The sequence below is a fragment of the Coenobita brevimanus genome, chromosome 75 (genome assembly GCF_032717465.1).
Source record: "Coenobita brevimanus isolate Jiangsu-jjx chromosome 75, ASM3271746v2, whole genome shotgun sequence".
In the NCBI taxonomy this organism is placed as follows: Eukaryota; Metazoa; Arthropoda; class Malacostraca; order Decapoda; family Coenobitidae; genus Coenobita; species Coenobita brevimanus.
The window spans coordinates 13,044,512-13,064,969 of NC_137028.1; positions in this window are offsets into that span (position 1 = coordinate 13,044,512).

A 20,458-nucleotide genomic window follows, 5' to 3' on the forward strand; every position below is an offset into this window, starting at 1 on the left:
CTCACTCCCTTTATTCCCCTCTTCCTCCGCACCTTTTTCCTCCCACCTGCCTTCAGCATCGCTGTCTTTTTACCCCCCATCTCTCTGTCCCTGTCACTTCTTCCCTCCATCCCTTTCTCATCTTTTTCTTACCTCCATTTCTCTCTCTATAACCCCCACTCCCCACTACCTTCGTCTTTCCTCACTCCATATCTTTCTTTTTCTCATCCCCTCTCTCTTTCCTCCATCCCTTTCTCCATCCTTCTTTCTTCTCTCCATCTCTCTCTTTTATTATTGCCTCTCTCCCTCTCCTTTAATTCCTCAGTCCCCCCATCTTTCATTCCCCACCTCTCTCTCCTCCCACCATTCTACTCTCCCTCTCACACCCCTGTCCTACTTCCTCTTTCTCCATTATCCCTCTCTTCCTCTCTCATCCCTCACTCCTTCCTCTTTTGCTCCCATACTCTTCATCTTTCCTCAATCCTCGCTCCCTCACTCTTTCTTCTCCCCATCCCTCTCTCCCTCCCGTTTCTTACTCACACTCTTGCCCTCTTCCCCCCTTCCTTTTTTCTCTCCCCATTTCTCTCTTCCTCTCACTTCCTACTCCTGATCCTTCTTTTTCTCCTTCCATGCCTCTGTCTCTGTCCCTTTTTTCCTGTCACCATCCCTCTTACCCTGCCCTATTCTATCCCCCCCCCTCCTCTCTCTCTCTCTCTCTCTCTCCGTGCCACTCTGTCTCCCTCCCTCATTATCTCCATGCCTTCCTTCATTTGCCACCTACGACACGGAGCGTAACGCAATAACAATTAATATTTAATGCACAAACATTAAGTATCTCTTGAGGGGAGGCCACGCATGTATACGAGGGGTACTGGGGAAAGAGAGAGAGAGAGAAAGAGAGAGAGAGAGAGACAGACAGACAAAGACAGAGAGCACATTGCAGCCAGTAAGCATGCAACAGTGAGTTCCAAAAAGATTGAATGCCAGGGAGTACAGGACACAGGCGCTGCAGGAGTGACTACTAAAAAATTGAAAACATCAATGTGTATTGAATGTGAGTGACAGTAAAAGTAGCAAGTAAGTGAGTGAGTGAGCGACGAGAAGGTAAGTGACAATACAATGATAATGTGACAGAGTGAGAATGAATCAGTATGAAAGAGATACAAACCCTTTCAATCTGACGAGGAGTTTATTTTTGTATCCCTGATATCTTTAGGCGGATTTGTTCTGCTTAAGAAAGAGAGCGGAGACTGGGTCTAGTTGCTACATGGCAAAGTTGTTACACCCTCAGTATCTCCATAATTAGTCAACAGATGAGGAGGTAGTTGCCATGTTATACACCTTTCAAGTAAAGGTTGGGCCTGAAGTGGCTACTCAAAGGCGTTGCTTAAATATGAGCTAAAGTACAAAACTAATTTTTCAACTGTCAAAGAAACAAAACAAAAAATCCTATGTTGAAAGTTATTTTGATGTATCTGTGTCACCTGTTGCTGCAGCTGAGTCACTTGCGGCGATTTACCATATATGTGAAAAGGCTGTGAAACTAGCAAAGGCTCATGGTGGTGGAGTCATTTTGGGGGACATAACATGACCAAGTGTACCGAAGACCAGTGTTGAGGTTGATGTTACAGGTAAGTTGCTACAGAATCAATTTATCCCCTTCGACAACAGCTGTAAGAAATTATACCAATATTTTTAGACATCGCTTCAACCGTGCCTGGAATAACTACTGGAAAACAGACTGATGGCATGGAGGCAGCTGCCAAACGAGTGGATAATCGTTTAAAATTTTGGTTAACGAGCATGGTTGGTAAGGGCGATCTTTATGTAGATCTCTGTACAGCAGATGGTATTTGTGTTTATCCATCTGCCTATGTCTGTCTGCCTAAAATTGCAACCTCTCCATTTCAAATACTGAATCATAACAAGAGATTAATAACATATAGTGGTATGGTGTTATAGTTCTTTCACCTTAACTTGGCCAAGATTATCGTCCCTCTACTTTTTTAAATCACGTAGCTCTGTGTTAGAATAAGATGCAACGAGTATAGGTTACATGATTTCTACAGCACTTATTTAATGATTTTACGAATATGAATTTACGAATATGAAAAAAATTTTGCTTTTAATTAACTTTTTTTTTTTTTTTCAGTTCATTTTGTAGAACCCCGCGTCTTGCAGAGGTGGCAGTATCGAGCATTTTCTGACGCGTTGTGGACAAATAAGAAAAGCCCGCCCCTCAAACAAAGGTGAAGGGAGGGAAAGGGATGACCTCACTTGTTGGATGAGGTGAGGTGAGATTGAGGCGAGGAGGTAGGGGTGGATGAGAGGGGGTGAGAGGTATTGGAGGTGGATGTGACCTCCATACCCTGCCACTTACCCATCACCCTTTGGAAGCTTGATGACTCGAGGGCACTCTGAAGGGTCACCTCAGGGGACTGCACCACCTCGTTCTCCTCCGATGCCATAAACATGGGAGGCAGTGGCAGAAGCATCCCATCCCTGACCTCCTCCTTCCCCTCGTTGACCCGACGTAAGAACCCCTTTACGTCAAGGCCAGCTGGGCGTGGGTGGGTGGGTGCGGGCGTAGGTGTGGGCGTAGGTGAGAGTTCCTCACTATGAAGGGTCACCCGAGGGCTTTGTACCACTGGGTTCGCCATGGTCTTGGCGGGCGCCGGCACAACCTTGTTCACGGCCTCAGCCTCCTTCCACCCCTTGACCCGTCGGATGAACCCATCCAGGTCAGTGTGGGTGATTGGAAGTGTGGATGAGGGCGACTCCACCCTGACCAGGGAAGATTCCACCCCGACCAGGGAAGATTCCACCCTGACCAGGGAAAATTCCACACTGACCTGGGAAGATTCCTCCTTCCACCCCTGGGCCCGTTGGATGAGCTCCTGTAGGTCAAAGAGGGGGTGTGGTGGTGTGGAGGTTAGCTGCTCCACGCTGACCAGGGAAGATTCCACACTGGCCAGGGAAGACTTCACGCTGATCAAGGAAGACTCAGCCCTGATCAGGGAAGACTTCATGCTGATCAGGGAGGACTTCACGCTGATTAGGGAGGACTCCACGCTGATTAGTGAGGACTCCAAGCTGACCGGGGAACTCTTGTCAACGAGGACGGGAGTCTCCATGCTGACGGTGGGAGACTCCAGCTCCGACATGAGACTTAATGTCTCCTCCCATAGCGTAATCCACGATTTATCGCTAAAGTACTTTCTCGAAAAACACATTTTTTTCTTTCTTTTCTTGACAATTATTTCAGTATTATATCCAAGACTTCCTATGCAGTGCGTCAACACTTGTCACGCTTAGGGTAAATGGAGATTGTTAGGTCAGGGTAGCCATAGTTATTTCTTCTTAGTTCTGCACAGATATCGTCCCGTTGAGACTTATTTCATGTAGCTCAGTGGCCGAAAAAAAAAACAGTGCTATGGCTGTAGACCTACTGCTTTGTACTGGGAATTGTTTCAAAATATTCTCATCCATCCCTACACCACTAACTCATTCCCTGAGCTCGGTAAGATGTCTGGCAAGAGCAAGATAAATTATAAAACATCACCGCGTCTTTTTAACATCGATGTACTTGGCATGATTCCCATATAAGTTGCTGGTCACAAGTGGAGATCAGTTAGTAAATCAGAGGTGCTACAGAATCTCCTAAATCCACGAGAATATGTCCTTAAGGGATAAAACTTAGCAACACATGTTTCATAGGTATTTACATTACACCTTGATGTTCCGTCCAATGCCATTTATGTTTCTTTTTTCTTTCACTGGGACATAGTGGAAGTCAGTAACGTACAAGATGATAAAAGGTTTAATATGGACAAAAAATAGCTTCCTGTGTTCACCAGAATACGACCACAGTAATAGGAAAAATCAACATATTTAAGCAATAAAGAGAGTGCTGATTGCCAGCGTTTTCAGTATATAGGTGAAAGAATAAAGAACAGCAAGAGTTAGTGGGTGTTAATACCATAACTAGAAAAAAAAACAGAGAGAGAGAGAGAGAGAGAGAGAGAGAGAGAGAGAGGAAGCAATATCAAAATAACAGCCCTCCCCAAAAGTTCTGCATCAAGAGTGAAAGTGAACAGAAATGAAGAGGGAAGGAAGCAGAGGGGAGGGAGTGTGGGAGAGAGGGGGTGGATGGAAAAAGGAAGGGGGAGAGGGTCGTGGGTCCTCACCGCTATTTATATGGGTCCGCCGATGCCTTGATGCCTTTATTTCTCACATATGACCTCACGCGCCGCAACGGGAGGGGGGGGGAGGGGTAGAGAGGGGAGAGAAAAATGAGAAAGGCAAGGGAAAGGGATGGGAGGAGGAGCAGAAAGGCGAGTAGAAAACTGGGAGGGGTAGAGAGGTGAGAGAAAAGTGAGAAAGACAAAGGAGAGGGATGGAGGGGAAAGATGAGAGACAGCGTAGTATGGAAGATGGGGGAGAGTGGAAGGGAAGAGAGAGTAATCAACAGGATGAATATAAACATGGTGAGTAAAAGAAGAGAAGAATAAAAATAAGAAGTACTTGGCAGGAAAGCAAATGAGCCATGGGGAGAGAGTGAGAATGGCAGAGAGGGAAGGGGTAAGAAGGGAGGGAAAGAGGATCGAAAGGAGAGAGGCGAAATATGAGCTGCACAAGTTAGGGGGGCAGAATTGAGATATAGGGAGAAACAACTTGGCTGGGAGAAAACAGAGAAGAGGAGGAAGAATACAAGCATTTAGGGGGAAAAAAAAAAAAAAAAAAAAAAAAAAAAAAGGGTGATTCATGAGACACAGGAAAATAGCAAATGGGAGACAGAAAGAAAAATGAGAGACATGAAAAGAATGAAAAGAAGAGGAGGAACAGTATGGAAAGCATGGAAACTCGGAAAAGAAATGAAAATGCAAGTGGGAGGTGGAGGGCGATCAAGACAGTCCCAAGAGAAGAAGGGAGATCACGGGGAATGAAGATCGTGAAAGAGGGAGGAACAATCAAAAGATACATATAGAGTGTATGTGAGGGGAAAGGTGAAAATGAGGAAAGGAAGGTGACAAGAGAGATATGGAGAGTGAAAGAGGTAAGGTACAAGGGGATGAGAAGGAGAGAAGAAAGAGACATGGGAATGAATCGTGAAAGAATGGAGGGTGGATAAGAGAAGAAGGGTAACAAATGAAACAGGCATGAGAAAGTTGGAGGGGAAAGAGGAATCCGCTGAAGAATTGGGGGAAGACAAAGGTGAGTATGGAAAATAAGGGAGAATGAGAGAGACGGGAGGAAACTGAAAATGATGAATGTTAGGTAAGTAAAAGGAACGAGGGGAGAAAAGAAAAACGAATGGGAAAGATGAAGGTGAAGTGTGGAGACAAGGAGTGGATGTGGAGGTGAGGTGCGAATGTGCTGAGAGTAAATAAACATGAGAAGGGGAATGGGTGAAATAGGGAGAGGCGGAACTGAAAGAGACAATGGAAAATGTCAAGAAGAATATTGTAAAGGAGAGAGAGAGGCAAAGAGAGTATGGGAAGCAGACGAGACAAGGGTTGAAGACTGAGGTAACGTTAAGGAAAGGAAGTAGACTAATGAAACATATGTACGGTCGGTAAATGGGAGAGAATTAAATGATATAGCCATGGGTGAAGTAAACAAGAAGAAATGTGGGCAGGAGGGAGTGAATGAGAGACTGGAAGGAAAGGAACGATATTGTAAGAAATGAGGAAGCTTGAAAGTGGACGATGCAGAAAAGGATGGATGTAGGGAGGGGAAGAAGAAATGGAGGAAAATGGGAAAGAAGAGGAGTGGTAGGAGCAAGTAGGGGATGTAACGGAAGAAGGAGAGTAGGATGATAAGGGGAAAGTTAAAAGAAGAGAGATTTACGCGCAAGAAGACTGGAAAGGCAGAGATGGGAGAAAAAATTTTGATTGGAGGAATAAGAAAAAAAAAAGAAGGTGAAGGATGGAATGAATAAAAGATAAAAATGAGAAAAAGTTCAGAGGCAGGATTAATGATAAGGACGTGGAAAAGAAGAGATTGGGCAAGGAAAGGAAACAAGAGAGAGAGAGAGAGAGAGAGAGAACGAAGATCAGACAGATGCAGGAAGGAAGACGAGAGACAGAGACGGATGGATGTGGAGGGGAAAGGAGGCAAGCGAAGGCGACGGAAGGGAGAGGGGAAATATTATGCAACCTCTCTCTCTCTCTCTCTCTCTCTCTCTCCGCGTGTTGTGTCATTTATTTTTATTTGTCTTAACAATAAATACCTAATTTGGGATATTCTCTGACAGTGATGGAATCTAATTCTCTTTGTCATTCTGTTCAAATCGGGTATTATTCTTTTTTGTTTTTTTGTTTTTTGCTAAACCTGTTGATCACTTCGCATACCTGTCTAATTATCTATCTCAGTCTATTTATCTGCATTTCATTCTAGCTATCTATATGACTGTCTGTTTACCTATCCATCTGTCTATCTATCCATCTGTTTATCTGTCTATCTACCTATTCATCTTCCAGTCCACGTACACACTCATTCCTCGATACCTACATGTATGTCAACAACCTTTATAAACTGGTATGACTCTGTCTGCCTATCTGTCAGTGTCTGTATCCTTTGCATCTATATCTTCCTTGAATTACTGTTTCCTAGTCCTCCCTGTAACTTTACAATATAACGACAGACCATAAACAACACACACACACACACACACACACACACACACACACACACACACACACACACACACAAAACTAAAACATTCTTGGGCTGTGGTATTGATTGTGTTGTTGTGGTTGTGGTGGTGTCTGGTGTCTGTGTGTGACTCTGATGGTGTTGTGATCGTTGTACTGTTGTGGTATGTGTTGATTGTTGTGCTGATGTGGTGGTGTGTGGTGAATATCTGTGGCTGTGGTGCTGTGTGTTGTGATCGCTGTGTAGTTGTGGTGGTGTCTGGTAAATGTTTTTGTGCTTGTGGTGATGTGTGGTGATTCTTATGTAGTTGTGGTGTTGTGCGTTGTGTTCGTTGTGTGATTGTGGTGGCGAGTGGTGATTGATGTGTAGTTATAGCGGCGTATAGTGGCTTGCGTGGTGGTAGTCTGTGTAGTTGAATGTGATGGGAGTTGTGCAGGGTGTTGTGTGATGACTTGTGCGCTGGTGGTGATGTGTGATGAATGTGGTTTGGTTGTGGTGAGGCGCATTGTCATTGTTGCTTGGTTCTGGTGGCGTGTGGTTACTGTAGGTGGATGTGGTTGTGTGTGGTAATTGTTGTGTGGTTGTGGTGATGTGTGATGAATATATGTGACTGTGGTGGTTTGAGGTGGCTGCTGTGTAGTTTTAGTAATGTGTAGCGTTAATTCTGTGGACTTGGTAAATGCTGTGGTGTGTGGTGATAGTTGTGTGTTTGTGACTGTGTGTGATTGCTGTTGTGTGGTTGTGGTAGACGTGTGGAGGTAGTTGTGTGGTTGTGGTTAATGTACTGGTGTGTGGTGAGTGTGGCTGCCGTGATGTGTGGTGACTAAAATGTGTCTGTGAGGATACTGAGTGACCAAAGTTGTGTAGGTGTGTTCGTCGGTGGTAGTTGCTAATACTCTCCGAAGACCATAGCCTGAGAGAGAGAGAGAGAGAGAGAGAGAGAGAGAGAGAGAGAGAGAGAGAGAGAGAGAGAGAGAGAGAGAGAGAGAGAGAGAGAGAGAGAGAGAGAGAGAGAGAGCTTGCTGGCTACAACAATATATCTTGGCATGATATTATGATGGTTTAGGTTAATAAGTTAATTTTTTCAAGGTTAGAAAATTAAGAGCAGAGAGAAGAGAATGTCTGACTGACAAGAAGAGCATCAAAATGTCGTAATGCTTGCCTCTGGGTTGGAATGAAAAAGACAGAAAAAGGAAGAATTCGTTGGAAATTATTCCAATTTTAGTTTTGCCTGATTCGAGGTGAGAATGTTTTGTACACCTCTTTTCAGTTGCAGGAGCCCTAGTCAGCAAATGGAATCATAAGTGCGTAGTAAGTACATTACTTTTACTTTATATAATGCTAGTTATCTGACCGTTGTAAAGCAAATTGCACTTAAACATTAACATAACTGAAATCAGTTATATGTAAACTTATGATAGTTTAGTACTGCAATTCAAGAACAGATAATATAATGGAATATTGTTAATACTAATGTACTGTTTGTGATTAGAGTTACACATATTTCTGATATTTATTTAAAATACTATGGCTAGTTTCTATGAGTAGAAAAGAAGAACGCTCTCTCTCTCTCTCTCTCTCTCTCTCTGTGTTTTCCTTGGAATAGTACATGCAACTTTTCGTTTACAGTACAGTGCCAAATTTCAAAACCGAACCATATGGAACTCGCTAAAAAGGCTTCATGGTCGGACGGGGCCGGTATGTAACTAATATGGATAGAACATGTGACTGACAAAAAAGGCATCCCAAATATCCTTGAAGACTGAGGGTGGCAACGTTTATTTGCACTCCAAATCCCTATTTCCAATTCTACGCAAAGAAAAGACTAGTGTCAACTATCATTCTATACCATATTCCTCATAACAGTACCTCACCCATCACAATACCACCAAATCTCTCATAACCACCAAACAAACATTCTGCAACTATAGCAACCACAACTACCGCAGCCATAAACATATCACAACCATCAAAACCACACCACAATCACAACCACACTACGTCAAAACTACCTTAACCACACCACAAACATCACAGTTACACAACAACCAACACGGCCATACCGCAAATACGCCACGAACATCAAAACATGTACAACCAAACCACGACTACCATAAGTACACCACGACCCCCACAACCACACCAAAACCACCAGTGACACAAACCACTACAGCCACCACAAATACACTCAGCCATGCCACAACGTCTCTAAATCACTTGCAACCACACAAACGACCACCCACGCTACCTCCAAGGAGTACATACACACACACCACCACGAGCACCAGCATCACCACTAGCATCACCACCACCACCACCACCACCACTACCACTAGCACACCGCCACCTCTGCAACCACCGTTACTGAGAATGTAATTAGCGCAAGAGAATACAAGTTGATTACAGGAATTCTGGCGGCATTCCTACTTCCTGGTGTTCTCCCTCCTCCCTCACCCTCCCTGCCCCTCTCTCACCTCCCCTGCCTATCCTTTACTATCTCTTTCTCTCCCCCTCATTATTTGTTTCTCCTTCTCCATTCATCCTTCTCACTTACCTTCCTTGTCTCCATCTCACCACCCCAGCCTCTCCTTTACTGTCTCTTACTATCTCCCTCTCCCTCCCTGCCTCTATCTCACTACTCCTGCCTCTCCCACACTTTTTTTTTCTCTCTCTCCCTCACTCTCTCTTTCTCTACCTATTCTTGCTAGTCCCCCAGTCTCTCTGCCCCTACTTCACCATTCCAGCTCCTCCCTCACTGTTGTTGATTCTCACTGTCCACGTTTCTCCATCACTTCTCTTTCCCTCTTTCCTTCACAGTCCCTGTCCTCACTTCTCGCTCTCTTTCTCCCTCTTTCCTAATGCTTCTCCCTCATCATATATGCTTCTCTCCCACTCTCCCTGCCTCCCCGTCACCATCCCCGTTCCTCTTTCAACATCTGTCTCTCCCCAGCAACCTTCTTTCCCACTTCCTCGAGGACTTTCGTGGTCTCGTCTCTCTTGTCTCCATTCCACGGTATATATTCCTCATTTCTCCACTTTCTAAACTCTTAAGCGTTTTCCATTCCTCCCACTGATTCACCCCTTCCCTTGCTCTCTCTTCCTCGCATTCTCCATTCTCCTTTGCTTGCTGATTAATTCCAAATTTGTCATCATCTTCTTCAGGCCGCTTCGTGTATTAATCACTTTCTTCACCTCGTTTCCATGCTCTTTCGCACATGTTCAGTCAGTTCTTCCCATCTCTCCTCTTTTTTTTTATATATCTGTGGGTGAAAGGGTGCGCGTCGAGAAACCTCATACAACAAAGAACGAGAACTGCAATGATGAACAGTAAACGGGACAGGAATAAAGGTAAAGAAATAAAGAAAAAATTGGACAGGAAGAGTCGAGGAAATTTATTTTAAAGAAGAAAGGTAAACACAGGAAAGAAGTTAAAATAAACCATTGTGAGAAGTGGGATACTCAGAGAAAATGAAGGAAGGAAGTAGGAAGGAAGAGAGAAATTATGAATAAAGGAGTGGGGGAGGAGAATTGAGGGATGAGATAAGTGAGACAGGAGAGAGATTAAAAGAGACAATAACTACAGGATGGAAAAGGTACTATAAATGGAAGGCAAAAGAATGCGAAGAAGAGATAGGCAAATTTCAGGGAGAGGGATAGGGATAGAGAACAGAAAAGAACCCGGAAAGAGAAAGAAAAGGAACGTAGGTTGGAGAGAGAGAGAGAGAGAGAGAGAGAGAGAGAGAGAGAGACAGACAGACAGAGAGAGAGAGAGAGAGAGAGAGAGAGAGAGAGAGAGAGAGAGAGAGAGAGAGAGAGAGAGAGAGAGAGAGAGAGAGAGAGGGAGAGGGAGCACAATACCAGGTAACAAGGCTCTCCCAAGAGACACGCCCAATCACGCCTCTGTTCACCTTCACTTTAAAATTCAATGACGAGCGCTGAAGACGAACAGGGGAAAACTTTTTACAGGGAGGGTGGGGGAGGTTGGGGAACGGGTGGGTGGAGGGGTAGAGATATGGGTGGGGAGGAGGGGAAGAAGCGTAAGGGGAGATACAGGAGGGGAGAGGAAGAACGGGGAGGAGAGGAAGAGAGGGGGAATGGACTAGGGAGGAAGGAAAATACTGTGGTAAGCGGCCAATAGGGAAATTATGCCCCCAATTCTCCCCTAGGAGCGGCCGTGGCGTTAAAAGGGTGAAATGGTATTGTCCGGTTCCCGCCTGAAGAATATTCCCTAAATTTCCTCTAACTCAGCAAGGGAGGGAAAGTGGGAGAGGAAGGGAGAGTGGAAGGGAAGCAAATGGGAGCGGGAGGGAGGCCAAAGGAGAGAGAGTGAGAGAAAATAGAAGATGTGATATTAGGAAAGTTTTTACTCCTCCCGAGGAAAACAAGATTGTGGGGGAAATGAGCGATATTCTGTCGGTGGAAAATTCTGGCCACTTCGACAAAAATCAGTGAGTGTGAGTGAGTTTCCAGAGTTTATGAGATAGTTTGTGCGATGGTATGAATGTGTTCATGAGCTTGTGTGTGGACATAACATTTGTATGTGTACATGTGTACTTGTGATCGTAAGTTGTGTGTACTACAACCGGTGGTACCAGGATGCTGTGTGCAGAGAACTACGAGAACAGAACTCCGTTAACTTTGTCATATTCCCGAAGTGAAGCCATGGGCAATCACGATCTGTGTTTTTCGTTTTTAGTGCCATTTTGTTCTTATCGCAGAAATGACCCTTTTAATTCTATCCTGTCTCCTGTTTTCTACCATTTTCACAGTAACAAAAAAAGAAATTCCTTGACCGTCTTCTTAGGCACCACTACTGAAACACACACACACACACACACACACACACACACACACACACACACACACACACACACACACACACACACACACACACACACACACGGTTGCGCGCTAACGAGTTTCGGCCATGTAAGAGATATACACAACAATCGTTGCACCCACAAAGCTCCAAAGAGAATATATGAATACATGATAATACAACTTAAAGCGACACACACTGGTTTGCTTAAAAGAATTTCTCAGGACGATATAAGCCCTGTTTTTGTCTCCTGGTCCAGGAGAAATCCAACACGGTAATACAAAACCATACAAGGAGTATTTTATATCTGGTTTGGACAAAGAAAGACATAGTTAGATGCACAATTTGTGAGAGCCAGTGTAAGAGGTCACTTTTATTACACTGTGTCACCGACAGGAAAACTTAAGATAGTCAGACCATTGTGTTTATCCGATAAGGAAAAGAACAGGCACTTGAACAACAGACCAATATTATGAATAGCAAATTCACAGAACGGGACTGAGGGCAACTGAGAGATTAATCTTTGGATAAAATGACTTGAGAATAAGAAATCAGCAGGTGCAAAAAGCTTACTTGATGCAGATTTGAGGAGGGTATAAACATGGTGACTTAAAACTTTTGAGGAAAGAGACGGACAACAAATGCACAAGTGATGTAGGTCTGAAATGAAGTCCAAAGGCTACATCCCTATAAAGTGATTAACTCTGGAGAAACTTCCAAGGTGGAAGAATGGGCGATCCGACCTATCCAAATGTACATAAATAGAGAAATGCTGTTCTTTTCGATTATGCACTGGAGTATAGGCATGTGGCCAGTTCAGTATTTGGTGCCGTTGATTAAAGTAAATTCACACCTATAATCACACAGGAGGCCAGGAAGGGGTAGTAATAGCTGGAGTTTCCTGTTCCTATGAGTTGTGTCAGAGTTATGATCTGGGTAACCCATCCAAAGTTGGGCCAGAAATTAAGTCATTAAGTCAGGATAACAAGTGAATATAGCCTATAGTATCCCATCTGTAATGAAATGTGCATGGAAGCATTTGTGACTTTAGTCCCCAGTGTGTGTGTGTGTGTGTGTGTGTGTGTGTGTGTGTGTGTGTGTGTGTGTGTGTGTGTGTGTGTGTGTGTGTGTGTGTGTGTGTGTGTGTGTGTGTGTGTGTGTGTGTGTGTGTGTGTGTGTGTGTGTGTGTGTGTGTGTGTGTGTGTGTGTGTGTGTGTGTGTGTGTGTGTGTGTGTGTGTGTGTGTGTGTGTGTGTGTGTGTGTGTGTGTGTGTGTGTGTGTGTGTGTGTGTGTGTGTGTGTGTGTGTGTGTGTGTGTGTGTGTGTGTGTGTGTGTGTGTGTGTGTGTGTGTGTGTGTGTGTGTGTGTGTGTGTGTGTGTGTGTGTGTGTGTGTGTGTGTGTGTGTGTGTGTGTGTGTGTGTGTGTGTGTGTGTGTGTGTGTGTGTGTGCGCTTAATTCTACTGGACCTGCCCACAAGACCAAATGAAATAGGTTGGACTGTCTGAGTCCTCCACCTCTCCTTCCTCTCGTTCCCTCCCTCTCCCTCCTCCATTCCTCCTTCCCTCCCTTCCTGCCCGCCTGGCCTCCCGAGAGACGCACCAATCACCGCCGTTTATGTTGCCATTAAAATTCATAATTATGATGGACTGTTCGAAATTTGTACTGACTTTGCGGTCGAGGGGAGGGAGAGAGGCAGACGAGTGTAGGGAGGGAAGGGGAGAGAAGGGAAAGGGAGAGAAGGGAAGAAAAACAACCATGGAGAGAAACCAGATGACAGAGAAAAGGGAGATGGAAAAGAAGTAGGGTAGCTGACGATAAGGGGAAAGGAGAAATGCACAAATAACTGATCAGCAGAAGGATGGATGAGCGGGAGGAAAGAACGGGAAAGGAAGACGTAAACAGAAGAAGGTAAAACAGTAGTGAAGAGAGTCAGAGAATGAGAATGCGTACTATGAAAAAAGACAGAGTGCATGAAAGAACAAGAAGCAAACGAAGAAAATACGAAAATACTGGCAAGCAAAATAGACACAGGAAAACAACGATTACCCTTAGTGGAAGAGAGACAAAGACGGGAGGGAAAAAAATAATGTAGAGAAATCACGGAAAACAGAAAAGGAAAGGCACATGTATCAGAAGAGAATGAACAAGAAAGAGATAAGGATGGAGACACAGTATACATGAGAGAAGAGGAAGACAGATATATAAACTGTGTTTTTCACCCAATTAAGAAGGGAAATATGGAGAAAATATAATGAGGAAATTGAGACAAAAATATCAAATATACCGAGAAGAGAACGGATAAATTTGGCCTACAACACAAGCAGGTGAGAGGATTTTAAGTATGGGAAATCCGCAAAACACATACAAAATATAATAGGTAGAGAAATAAATAAGGAACAACGGATCCAAGAACAAGTTTTTGCATGCGGAGAGAGAGAGAGAGAGAGTGGGGAAGGAGGGATGGGGAGAGCCGTCAAAACATGTCAGAGGAAGGGAGGGTGAATTTCTTACTCAGATGGTACGTCTTTATTAATGAGATTCAGGAAATTGATGGAGGGGAGGCGAGGGGGAGGGGGAGGAAACAAGAGAAGGAGGGAAGAGAGGGGTCACCAGTGGGTGGGTGCGGGGGGAGGGAAACACTAACAGTCTCTCAGAGTCGGTGCAGGAGATCTGAAACGTAAACAAACGTCCTGGAGAACATGTATGAATGTTTTGAGTTTGTAAACATTATCAGCCTAAAATTTCCCTGGAAAATAAAAGAAGTGTATCAGGTTTTCTTTGACGTCAATCATCCTGGCACTAAGTCAGATTACACTGTGTCGTCAAAGCTTTGAATCATAGGGTTGTAGCATTCCACGAAATTATCAGTCTCTGCAAACTCGACCGGTAGATGTGCTGTTCAATAAGCAGGAAATGCATTTAAGGAAAATTGTCTGTCCAAATAACTCACATGAACGGACTCATTTAGGTTATGTTCAATTCAGTAATCTAATATGATGCACTGTACCACAACCATCAGTGTTACTAAGAAGCAATCGTTCTGAACCTGATAAAAAGAGATATTTTATTTGATATGGCTGGGTATGCACAGAAACGTAAGAGGGAGAACGTTATAACATTATCTGGAAGGAAACCTAGAAAAAAGATGATGACTTTAAAATACACTGATATTTTTCAAAACCTTATGCAGTCTAAAATTCATCAACACCTTTTACAGTCATCCTGTCAGCCCAGTGTAATTCTTTTTCCACTGCGATAAATTATACGATAACTTAAAAAATAATATTTACCATAACTTCTTTAAAGACCTGTCTACAAACTTGCATACACGCGCAACCAAGCAAGCAACTGTACACACACACACACACACACACACATGCACACAAATTCTCTCTTTCTCTCTCTCTCTCTCTCTCTCCAACCCGGTCATATATTGGCCACAAGTGACCTTTTTCTTACAGCGCCTGGGAAAGGTCAAGGTCACACTGTGCACAAGATCAGACGCAAACAGCAGGGTTAACAACATATGGATCTTCCCTTTCGTCTTCTCTTCCTCCTCCTCTTCCATATCCTCTTCTTCTTCTACTTCCTCCTCCTCCTCCTCCTCTTCCTTTTCCTCCTCATTCTTCTTTTTTTTCCCAATCTATTACTACTACTACCACAACTACTCTTTTTTTTTTAATGTTGTTTTTGCTGTTGTTATTGTGTATGTTGTTGCTTGGCTGTTATTCTAGTTGTTACCGTTGTTATTGCTGTTCTTGTTATTATTGTTGTTTTCGTTACTGCTGTTGTTCCTGCAGATGGAGCTCCTACCTGCAGTTCGGTTCTTCTTCAGTTTCTTTTTCTTGCTTTTCTCATTTCTCTTCTACCTATACCGTTTCGGGACATGTGATTATGGTGATATTACTGTCTTATTTTACTGCTGCCACAACAACAACAGTTTCTGCTACTACTGCGACTAATAATAATAATAATAATAAAGACAATAATGACAATAAGAATAATAATGAGGAGTAGACTAAGAATAAGAATTGTGTTTCTAGTTTTAGTGGCTGTAGAGCACATCTGCTTAGATCACCTACCCATTCACTCACATTCAGTTTTCTTAAATTATTTATATTAAAACGTATGCTATTCTGCCTCACTTCCCCTTCTATATTTCTTCTTTACCCATCTTTTCTAAACTTCCTTCCCTTCTTTCCCCGTTCTTTCTCCCTTTCACCCCTCCCCCCACTCTCTTCCTCCTCTCACTTCCCCATTCATATATACGTTGTTTCAGAACACTTTGTTTATAAAGGTCTTTATTCTTTCGTTTCTCACCTATCTAATTTACGCCATGTTTTAAGTTTTACTTCCCATTTGCTTCTTTCATTATTTCCTGATTTCTCTTCTTTCCTCTCTCCATTTTCCCTCTGCCTCTTGTCATTGTTTTTTTCTTTCCCCATTTTCAACTCTACTTCCCACATGTCTCCTTTTTATGTTTTGTAGTGTAGGTTCTTTGTGTGTTGCATCTATTGTTCTTCAAATTTTGCTTCTCTCTCTCTCTCTCTCTCTGTTTCCTTTCCTGCTTACTTCCTTCTCCACAAAATCTCTCCCAATCACCTTTTACTCACTCACTAAATCTTCTCCCAATCCTTTCGTCTCTCACCGCTCTCTCTCACTTCCTTAATCTCTTCCCGTCTTCATCATTCCCTTTTCTTCTCCCCTCATCTTTCCTCGTTTCCCCTCTTCTCTCCTCGTCTCCCCTCGTTCGGTCTCCCCTCCTCCCGGCCTGCCCTCAGCTGGCGGATGGGCGGACAGTTCGGTGTGTATTATACCACAGACGGCGTCCACACCACTGCATCGCACCCCTCTCCCCTCACTCTACCATCACTCTCCCCTCACTTTACCATCAGTTTCCCCCTCACTCTCCCATCACTTTCCTATCACTCTCCCAACACCCTCACCCTCACTCTTTCCTCATTCTCCCTTCACTCTGTCCCCTCTCACACTTTCTTGGTCTCCCTTACCTCACCACACACGCTCTCATCTCACTTTCTTCTCATTCCTTCGCCTTACTCCTTCCTTTAGTCTCCCTTCACTCTATCTTCTCCCTAACCTCTACCGCCCCCTCCCTTCTCTCTCTCTCTCTTCCCCGTGAAGAATGAAGTCTGCGCCACTTTTTCTTCTCTCAGTCCATCTAACTTCCTCTCCACTGCATCTTCTCCTCTCAGTCATCATTCATTTCCTTCTACCGATCTTTCTCACCCGAATTCCCTCATTTCCTCCCTCTTTCCTTCTTCCGACACATACTCGCTCTTCATAATACCCTCTTCTCATCCTTCCTTTTTACAACTTACTATCTTGACGCCTTTTTTTTTTCTTTGTTTTTTAGTTACCTCGGGACGATTTTACTCAGGTCATTGGAGACTTAGAACTACATTGGTTAGATGTAACTTTCATTAACCCCTTAGCTCACAGACGTCTCTCTAATAAAAATCGTCTGAAAGTAGCAAAAATAGAGTTAATAAAAAGATTTCCCTAGCGGTGGCGTGGTTAATCATTCTTCTCACAGTTATACCCTTCATTCATCATTTTTTTTTCCTTTCTTCTCCACTCCCTATTCTACTTCCTCTCCCGTATTTCTCCTCTTCTCTTTTTCTTCTCTTCTTTCCCTTCCCTCACTACCCCTTTCCACTCTTTATTGTCCTTCCTGTCTCCCACCTCTTCCGGTTCCTCCCTATCTCTCTTTCTTCCTTCCTTCCCCTATCCCTCCTCATCCCAAGCTTCCATCACCCATTCCCTCCTCACTTTCTTATTTCCATACCTTACCATTCCTTACACTACACTAGTTTACTCTAGAACTCTTTGCTTTCCCTTGCTTCTTCCTCCTCTTCCTTATGTTTTATTTTCTTCTCTATTTATTCCTTGTCTTCCTTCCTCTTCCTTAGCTTTCTTCCTTCTCTCACTTCAGACATACTTCTCTCATCGTTCTTCCCTCATTTTTCTCATTTATTTGACTTTTAATTAAACTTCCAGCCTCCCCTTCACTTATCACTTTTCCTCGCCAACTTTCCCTTCTTCCATTATCAGTTTCCTCTTTCCCAACCACCTTTCTCTACCTCTTTCCCACACCCTTACTTCCTCATGTCTTCCCTTTCACATCCATCCCTACCTATCTCTTCACCATAATTTGCTCCTCATTTTGCTTCTTTCCTCCCCACTTCCTCTCCTTCCCTTTCTCACCCCTCCTTTCCTCTCCAGTTTTTCTCCTCCTCCATTTCCCGCTTTTTCTACCCATTTTTTTTCTTTCCTCATAGTCTCCTGTTTTTTTTTTTTTCCTCACCATTCTTTTCTCTTCCTCCTCCCCCTCTCCTCTCCTTCCACACGTACTTATCACTTTCTCTTCCCTACTACCATCCTTCTCTATCCTATCTCTTACTATCTCTTCCCCATCCTCTCCCCTCTTATCTTTCCCTTCTGTTCCTATCCTCCTCCCCTCTTCTTCGCCCTCTCTCCCTCCCGCTTCCCCTCCTACCGGTCTCCTCCCATCTCTCTCTTTTCCCCAGTCCCCATCTCCGTTCCTTTTTCTTCCTTACCCATTTCCAGCTCCCTCCCTCTATCTCTCCCATTCTCTTCCCCACCCCCTCTCCTCCCCGCCTCCCCCTCTGCCCCTTTCCTCCCCTCTCCCTTTCCAAAATGCTTTACGGTATTCAAGGATGAAAAATGGTGGACCTGGCGTCAGTGGGGGAGCAGTTCAGTTCGGTTCCAGGGCCTTCTCGGTTTTGCCCTCTCTTGCCAACTGGTTCGCCCCCGGTATTTTTTCTGTAACACCCCTCACCTCTCCCTCTCTCTCTCTCTCTCTCTCTCTCAAGGACTAGGGGGCCGATTGAGACATTTGGTGGTGTGTGACAGAGGAAATGGACAGTAATACTTGAGATGAAAGGGAAGGAGGGAGGGAGGGAGGGAGACAGGGGAGGGAGGGAAGGAGAGAAAGGGAGAACAGGGGAGAGAAAAGGAGAGAGAGGATTGAAGGATTTACCGTCAAGGGGATTACAGAAAGTAGAATTTTTAGAGGGATTGACGTCGCGGTTGAGGGAAAACCTGGAAATATTTCGGGTCGTGAGTGACTTTTTCCATCTCCCCTCCCTCTTATCCCTCCCTCTCTTCCCCCGGCCATCCCTCGATTCCCCCCTCCTCTCTCTCTCTCTCTGTTATTTCCTAAATCCACCCATTCCATTTATTTTTCCTTTATACCTTTGTCTCCCTAACCTGTCTTCCTCTTCATCCTCTTTTAGTCTGTCTTCCACTCCATCCTCTTTCCTTTCCATCTCTGTTTCCCCTCTTAGCACTGCTGCTTATCTCATCCTCCATTCCCTTCCCCTTTCTCTTCCCCTTCCTCTTTTCATATTTTCCTTCCCCCTCTCCTCATCCATTCCCCCATCCCTCAGCCATACCTCTTTTTCCCTTTGTACCACCCTCAACTTTTTCTCCTCTCCCCTTACCTTCTCCCCATTTTACCTCCCTCTCCCCTCTATCTTCCCCTCACCCATTCCCCCATCCCTCCTCGTTTCCGCCTAGACTCACTCCTCTCCCTTTCGCCCTATCCATCCTCCCTTCCCCTCCCGTCACTTTCTCCCTTCACGCTCCCCAAAACTGTAAAAGGTACGATTGTTCAAGCTTTAGAACCCATCTCCATCACTCTCTCCATATATTCATCCAGCCTCGCTAGCCCTATCCCTCCTCGTCACTCCTCTCTCTCTCTCTCTCTCTCTCTCCTCACCATCCCTATCCACTCACCCACTCATACCCCTTCCACCTCCCATTCTGTCTCTCCCCGTTTCTCGTTACTCTCCCCATCCATTCCTCAATTCCTACTCGTCTCTCCCTCTCTCCCCTATCGTTTTCCTCCATTCTCTCCCGTTTTCACCATCAACCTCCCCATCCATTTTCCCAGCCTACCCTAGTCCCCCCTCCCTCGTCCTACCCCCCGTCTCGCCCTCCCTTCATGCTCCCGAAAGCTATAAAAGTTACGATTGTTCAAGCTTTTAAATCCTGTGCCGTGTTGTTGGTGATACCGCGGGAGCAGAAGCCAGCCCCCGACCCGGCCCTTTGTCCTGTGTTATGGTCTTCAGCCCCCTACACACAGCACCCCTACCTTCTCTGGGAGGGAGGGAGGTGAAGGGGAGGGGATGGTGGGGTGTAGAGGGGTAGGGGAAGTTGAAGGGGAGGGGATGATGGGAGGTGTAGAATGGAAGGGGAAGGGGAGGATTGTGGGGATGGAGTTAGAGAGGCATGCTTGATTTTCTTTATGTCTACTTCGTAATCTTTAAAAAATCTGTTTCTGAGTTGCATTAAGTTTCATCCTCTCTCTCTCTCTCTCTCTCTCCTGGTGCTAAGTCTGTTTGAATTTCTTCGAATGTAGTAGTTGTACTCTAATAGAATTGGCTTCGACTTACTCTGTTCCATCCCTCTATCTCCTGTTCATACAATATACGCTACAATGATATAACGCCATTTTCCTGTCCTGTAGCAGGAAAACAGTATGGTTTTCTGTTTTCGGTTAAATAAAAATTCCATATACTTCCACAGTCTCCCTTCTGTTTTCTATAACACTCTAAATGGATAAAAATTTCTTAATTTTGCTGATGCTTTTTCAGTGTATTAAATATATATATATATATATATATATATATATATATATATATATATATATATATATATATATATATATATATATATATATATATATTTTGTCCATAGCCATTCAAACATCTCAAGGGTTGTTCACACAGTTAAGATCTGAATTAATCAATATTTCAAAGAACACAAACACAAAAACATTACTTTTTTTCCCCATCATCATCATCATCATCATCATCATCATCATCATACCGTCTCATCCCAGAGTCGGCTCAACTGTTAATCCAATCACTCATCCCACGCTACGAATCCGCAGCTCTAATTTAATCCACGATAATGTTAACAAAGAACAGTAGCGAGATCCGACAGGCAAAAAAAGAA